The sequence below is a fragment of the Acanthisitta chloris genome, unplaced genomic scaffold, assembly GCF_000695815.1.
Source record: "Acanthisitta chloris isolate BGI_N310 unplaced genomic scaffold, ASM69581v1 scaffold29614, whole genome shotgun sequence".
NCBI classification, from domain to species: domain Eukaryota; kingdom Metazoa; phylum Chordata; class Aves; order Passeriformes; family Acanthisittidae; genus Acanthisitta; species Acanthisitta chloris.
The window spans coordinates 29,610-37,451 of NW_008670330.1; positions in this window are offsets into that span (position 1 = coordinate 29,610).

The window sequence follows — 7,842 nt, forward strand, 5'->3', positions numbered from 1 at the left end:
CTCATTTTTAAATTTCCCTTGTGGTACAATCCTTCCTAATCTCTATATGTGATTTAAACATGCATAGGGATAAACAATACTAAATTACTTTAAAACACATTAAAATTCCAAAGATGCAGCAAGAACATATTAAATTTAGAATGACCATGTCCATAATAACTGCAAACCTTTGTCAATAGTGGCTTTCTTTCCTGTTAAAGCATTGTATTTCTCTACCATACACTATTACAGATAAGCAGTATTCACAGTATAGCTGGGATGCTCAAAATAACCTAAATATTCCATTATTTTCTGTAGTTCAGAGCTAGGTTATAATTCCAGAGGGAGGCACATGTGATATTGTTAGATAAATGCTTACACCACCATCCCTAACTCATTCTTATGTGACAGAATCACAGAAAGGTAAGCATGAGCAACTTAAAAAAGCAGAGACATTGTTGTAACTACGGTTGATTCTTTCAGGTAAGCTAAATTACTTTGTCCTGAGTTAAAGATGATCAGAGACGCTCAGAAACCTGTTGGTTTTGCTGCCTTCAGCCGGTGATGCATCTGTTCACCACTACAGGGAGACCAGACGACTTTGAAATGTTCACTTGCTTCGCATCACCAGCAGATGGCACAGGATAAATTCTACCAAGAAACTACAGTCTGCTGGTTTTGTCCTTTACAGTTAACCTGTATCAGGCCTGAGGGGAATTTAAAAAAAGCATCAGTATTTCATAGGCAAGAAAAACTGTCAGAAAGGGTCAGGAGGGAGAACTTAAAAATATTTCTGTGTTCTCTATTTCGACTGTGGACATATGGACAGCACAGAAACCAGTCCCAATCCACACAGAAATCCCCGATTTGAGAAGCCCCAAAGGCACTGCAAACACAATGCCATTTGTTAAGATGTCACAGCCTTTGTTCAGGCACTCGTGTCCCCTGCACTGTGTTTCCAAATCTCAGTTCCTCCTGCATACTCTAAGTTCTGCGCCACCAAAGAAAATTTTCAAGTCCCCAATCCAACCAGATGGATTTGCAACCCTGCTCCTGCTAACTGCAGGATAACCTATGCCCATGTGCTACAATAGGATAATATTCAGTGCTTTCACAGGTATCTCTGAACGTCCTTAGGAAATACCTAGGCCATTACAATATTCACTTGTATTCCAGGAAGTGAAAGACCTTGAATAGAAGTGTTCCTGACTGCTCAGATTTTAGGATACCCTAGACACATGCTAATGAGGTTGCACCCCCATTAGTACCTGGACTCCTTGAAAACTTTCATGTCATTAACAAATGACATTTTTTTGCTATATAGAATATTTCCTTGCTGGGTAAAAGTTTATGCTGAAGAGCTTTTATTTTTTCTAACAGCTGGTTGGATTCTAGGGGCACTCTATCCTGGCAAACTACATTTTCTTACAGCTTCAATTAAAGTACAGAACAGCCTATAACTTAAAAATATTTCCATAAACAGCAGAATTTGTGATGAAGGCTTCCTATGGTTCTCCTGTGGTATCCTATGGTGCTTGATCCTACACTGACTCTCAGGCCAAATAATGTGACTCAGATGTTTCTGTAACCTGTTCATCAGTGAGGGCAATTGAGGCTCTCTCTGTGAACCACCTGTCCTCACAAAACACGTGGAAAATTTATCACAGAAAAAGGGTCAAAGAATCTAATTTGGCTAAAATAATGCTCAACACTATTGAAACAGAGAGGCAAAGAATAATAAGCAAACTTTCGTTTCCTTAGGATTCCAAGGCTGCTTCACATACATGTTCCACCAAATATACCTTTTCTATGCTGAAATTAACTTAGAATAGCCTCCCAATATCTCGTCTGAAACTCAAAACTGCTTTTTATAGTGTCAGATATTTACAATGAAGATGTATGTTACTGATGTCAAGAAACTGGAGGATTTGATAGGTGGATGATATTTCTACCTTAGTGAAGTAAGGCAGAAAGTGTTAACAGCCAAACTTTAACATACAACCATAATTTCAGGTTGTCTACTGACTCCAACAGGTATTTTGCTTAGATTCAGGTTGTGTTTTCAACATTATACTTGAAACATAACAACAGTTGTGCAAATTAAGTTGAAGGCTTAGATATGTGAATTGAATTTTAAAGGAGAAGGTGGGATTTTCAGTAAATGACATAGTAATCAAATATAACCCCAACAAAGGGAGAACAACTAAAAACTATCTTTGATATACAATACCTGTAACTATGTGATCTAAACATAAATTTCCTCATAGATGTCAATGGACTGTCCACACTGAATATAAAGTCAAGATTCTCACACTGAGTGTTCTCCTAAAGTACAGAGAACAAATTAAGTACTTCTAAAAATGTACTTGATCTTTTAGTTCCTTGTGAGATACTATGCAACAGTGAAAAAATAAAGTTAAAAAAAGTTTCTCTATAATTTTTTCCAGCGGATATCAAAGTTAAGTAATAATTGTATTATTCGAAAGAGATATTTCAGATATTTTGTTTACATTGTATTTTCATTTTCATTTAAAATGCATCCTGTCTTTATTTCTAATTTTACAGTCTTAAAATTGAGGGAAATTGGTGGTTTCTGTTTGTTAAATTGTTTCCTCGTTGCTATTGGATATGCAGAATTTATGGAAATAATTTTTCTACAAAGCCATTTCAGATTTGGAATGTGAATATATACTGGAAAGAAGCCCAGTCTTTCATTACAATGTTCTCACAGAAAGGATTTTAAACACAAGTATTAGACTTACTATTTTTATAACAACCGTGTACTTCAGTCATAGCAAATAAAAATTACTGAAAAAAAAAAATCAATCAGGCTACCCTTCCCACCAAGTTTTGCTACTTAAAAGATAATCCATAAACAATACAGAGACCTTAGGTGGGATATTGGATATAAGCACCTAAATCCAGTGCCACAAGACATAAAACCTCCACTTAACTGTGTAGATATGTGTGAACACTGTAATTTCTAATGGCAGCTCCCAGACCTTAGCATGGTTCAATCCCAGATGGATTTAGACCTCAGGACTCCCCAGCTGCTCCAGGGAAATATGCTTATCCCTCTGCCAAGGTATTAATGCTTCTGTGCACTGGGGTTTTTTTTGGGTTTTTTTTTGTGGCTCCAGGATTCTTGCATTCCTAGCTGTACAGTGGCCTTCTCTCAGCTGGCAATGCAGAAAGCACCTCTGCCTCTAACAGACTAGAACTGCATCATTTTCATGATATGTGGGATTTGATCCTCCTGAGGCTGAGAAGGGCCCCAGTGGGCAAATGCTTTGCAAACACTCTAGCCACTACAGTAATTTATAAAGGTTTGGTATTCTTGCTTCTTCCACTGCCAGTTATTTTTCCTCTTCTCTTCTTCCCCAGTATCTCATTGCTGTAAACCAGAAATAGTTAGAGACACCTTTGTCCAAGTGGGTAACTACATGCAGAAGGTTTGTGCTGTGAATTTCATGCAAGTCAAGGATGCTCTATCACTACCACCCTTTTTCTACCAACTAGCTTAGTGATCTTTAAAGTGGGCTTCCTGCTGTGAATTCACTCTTCTAACTCTACACAACTAATGCAATACTACAGCACCAATGCTGTACACATGCTGAGGAAGGAATAAAAGTGGTTTAAATAATCTCTGTGAAATCCCAAATGACTTGGGGCAGTGATGGAAACTCTTTTAAGCACCTAATCTATCTGACAATGTCATATTTAAAGGAATGAAATTATGACCTGAAATATAAATTTCTCTTCTTTGGTACTATGAGAATTTTTAAACCAAAATATCCATTAACACTTTATGCTACAGACACTGTGCATATGAATAAAACACAGAAATACACAGAGTAAAGACTGACATCTTGAAGTACATTAAAAGACTGACATGGTTACAAAAATCTACAGTGGCTTTAAACTTAGTTTATTTAAATAAGAAACTAATTTTTCTACTTCTACCTACTTTTTTTTTATATTGCCATGATGATATACTTAGGGGGAGAAAAGCATACCCTATTAGTAGTACTACTAATGAGGCCTGCTTTCCTACCAGTGTGGCTTACATCTTCACACCATAGCCCATAAATTCCTTTCTATGTCCCCAGTTTGCTGCCTTGTCCTCCCCTCAAACATCCCCTGCTTGCTCAGCTGTGGCTGACAAGGTGCAAAAGGTACTATGAGGGGTCATCCAGTTGAAGCTTCTCTGGTTGCTTATCCGTGGCTGACTAGTTATCCTCCAGTTATGTGTTTGGGAATGAACACAGAACAGAATGACTTTCTATAAAAAAAGTATATTGATTTCTTGAGTTTTCTCCTATCCAGCTACTGACATTTGTACAGCTAATACTCCTAGCTGTTATTTACAAATGGGTGAAGTTGGCTAACAGATGCAAAACTGGATGGAGGAAAAGGCCATAAGAGAGCAATGACTCACCCACAAACTTCTTTAGAAAAGGTTAAAACACAGCAAGTCTCTACTACTTTTCTGCAACACCTATGCAATCATGAGAGACCTTCAAAAAAATCTTTAGATTCAGCTACTTATTGAATGCAGATAGTATTACATTTTATTGTAAAGTTACATGAGGCAAAATGGAGCACTTCACAATCACACCTGCATATTTTTTCCTGTTCAGGCAATTGAAACAGAAGCCTCTTGGACCAATTTCTGGTTTGAGTGATAACAAAAATCCTATTGATTCTGAGAGTATAAAGTCTTAGATGTGAAGCCAACTTCAACAGAATCACATTTAAGATTTATTAAGAATACACCAGAGGAAAACATAGTCATTAGTATCTAAATTTTCTGAAGCAAAACTTGATGAATAAAGCTCCAAGAAACCACAATACCCCAAATCTGAAATAAAGCCCCAAATGTTCCATCTGAATTTTGCTTGGGATCATATGTGTCAGAGGCAAAATACGATGAAAGTGACACACCTGATACACCCTGACATACACTATACATAACCTTCTAAGCCATTGATGAGCTGGGAGCTATTTATACACTCACTATGCTGGATTACACAAAAGCTCTTCTTTACACCTACTCTCAGTGCCTAAGACTTAGGTCTCAGTCCTTTATAACTAACGAGCTAATACTATTCTACATAAATTAAAACCACGCAACCAAAATTATATTTAAAGAGTCAAACACTGCTCTGAAAAATTTAAGAAATCTAATGAAGTAGTACAGTTGCCTAAGATATGCTAATTGGGTTATATTTGATGAAATAATTCTTGAAAAATCTTTGTTCAAACTTTTCTAGCTATAGGCTTCACAGGAACAGCGAGGGAAGTTTACAGTTCAGGTTACTGCTTTATTCATGCTCCAGAAGCAGAATCAACCATCTGTGTGTGTCAGTAGCCCATTTGCGATACAAATTGCAGGCAGAAGCAAATGAATTTAATTCACTTCTCTACAACTGCCTTAGAGGTGGTTGTAGTGAGACTGGTGTCATCTCTTCTCCCAGGTAACAAGTGACAGGACAAGAGGAACAGGCCTCAAGTTGTGCCAGGGGAGGTTTAAATTAGATATTAGGAAAAAAAAGAATCACAGAAAGGGTTTTAAAGAACTGGAACTGACTGCCTGGAGAAGTGGTGGAGTGACCATCCCTGGTTTGAATACTGTTTACTTTAGCAGGTATTTCACTTGAAACGTGCAAGAAATTTACAAAGAAATGGAACCAATCAGGCATTTAAATCCTTACACAAATTTAAGTTATTTGCCGAATAGAGACAGGATTAATCACATTAAGTGTCTGAAAATCATTTAATAGACTATTTGACTAATGGTCAAATTAAGGATAGCTTTTGAGTTATTTGCTGAGCCAAGGTTTTAATTTGGTAAAAAGTTAAGAATGATTAATATTTCCCAATTTCAGTTAAAATGTACTATTATGTGTCAAAGATAACTTCTAAATGCCCTTTCTTCTTTAAAGATATAACTAGATTATTTTTATTCTTTCCTGCTGGTCAAAGAAAACTTCAGCTTCTGAGAAACCAAACTGGTAGTACCAAACTAATGCCTGAGCTAAAAAAGCTGTTTGTTCAAGTGGCAAATGAAGGATACAAAGAAAAGAAAAAAAGCAGTTCAGAAGTCACAGATATGGTTAACACCCTTTCAGCTCCAGTCAGATTAACACAAGGATTTCCTGCAATGCAGGAAAAAACCTAAATAAAATGGTGTTGTCTATAAACATTTCAAGTATTTTTATTTTGGTTTAGAATCTTTGAAGCCTGCACAAACTGCCTGACCCTGACAGCAGCCTCCATGCAGCAGTAATGGTGACTCCCCCATTGTTGCAAGATAAAAGTGGCACAAAGGTGTGTCATTGAGTAACACGAGGTGTACGATCTCACTGCTGTTCAGGTATGTGGGAATTAAGCAGCCCAGTGCAGAAGACTGGATTTAAACAACAAAGCTGGTCTAAAATTACACTATTCAGATTATTTGAGGTCATACAATAAATCTGTGAGTATATTAACTGACTCCTGAAATTACTGCAGTAAATAACTTTGAGGTTTATATCTGAAATGAAGGAAAAACATAACAGATTAATTATTCAATATTTCTATGGGGGGAAAAAATCTCAGCCTTATTTGAACTTTGACAAGACCTAGATGCAAATCCTATCGAGTCAAATATACAAAATACTAATAATTTATTTGCTCAGTATTCTCACTAGATAAAACAAACCCTGCTACAAAGCAAGCATAACGTTTTGGTTCTTTCTTTACAATGATGAGGCCAAGACTGAACAAGAAACTTTGCACAGAATACATCAGGACATGGAATAGGGTATCCCACCTCTTTGGTATTAACATTTTGGATGGACGGGGTGTGCATACAACTGCTTTAGAGAGAAACCATAAATATGAAGTGCTCTCCTGCTCTCATAGACTGTCTGCAAGCAATTAATGGCTGTTCTGCCAAGTTTGCTAAGGCACACAGATTTCTACATCAGCTCTCTGCAAGGAGTTAGTACCTTAGCCTGTGCTAATCCTTGTTGTCTGTCAGGATCCTTCCTGTGTGCCTGTGAACCTAGGCATGGGCTGTCTATTCACACCCTACTGACTCTATCATAACCTCCTATGCAGACAAGCAATAGCTTTCTAAGCTAACAGACACACAGTGATTCTTTCCTATTTTGAAGCTTTTATTTTAACCCAGGAGTCACTTAGGCAAAGCTTGCTGCAACCTGAGTTAAATTTAGATCCTGCAACCTATATATTCCCATTTTATGGTCAATACACAAGCAACATGCTTTCTGATTGCCTATAAAAATATTTTGACAAGCAAGAATGGTCAGACTAAGGACAAATTTGAAACAAAATTGCCTTCACACTATATGAGATCATAAAAATCAGATGCACAAGGTAGTGGTTCATGCTCTTAATTTCATATTCCTGTGTAGTATTAGAACTCATGTTCGAACTCTACTTTGATATCAAACATCTTCTTAAGTGGCATCTGTCACCGTCTCCAAAGACTGGAGCTGACACCGAGACGCAACATGAAAGCCTAATATTATCTCAAAGGCTCTGACCTTATGCAGCTACGTATGATTTTGACATGAGAGCACAGCACTGAATAACTCCTACCCTTAACATGATGCATGTAATCCAGTTCACATCTAAAAACATTTCAGCTATTTCCCAAGCGCCAGACTTGCCCCCCCCCCGCGAACATTTTTGCAAGTTTATGCCTGTTTTTATCACGCATGACAAATACCCCTAAGACTATTCACAGGAAGAGAGCACCGGAGCAACCCAAGGCTGCTTAAACGTGGCTAAGGAACCACTTTAACAAGGCCTACAAATCTTTCTCCGCAGTAAAATCCCCAAACAACTTGGATC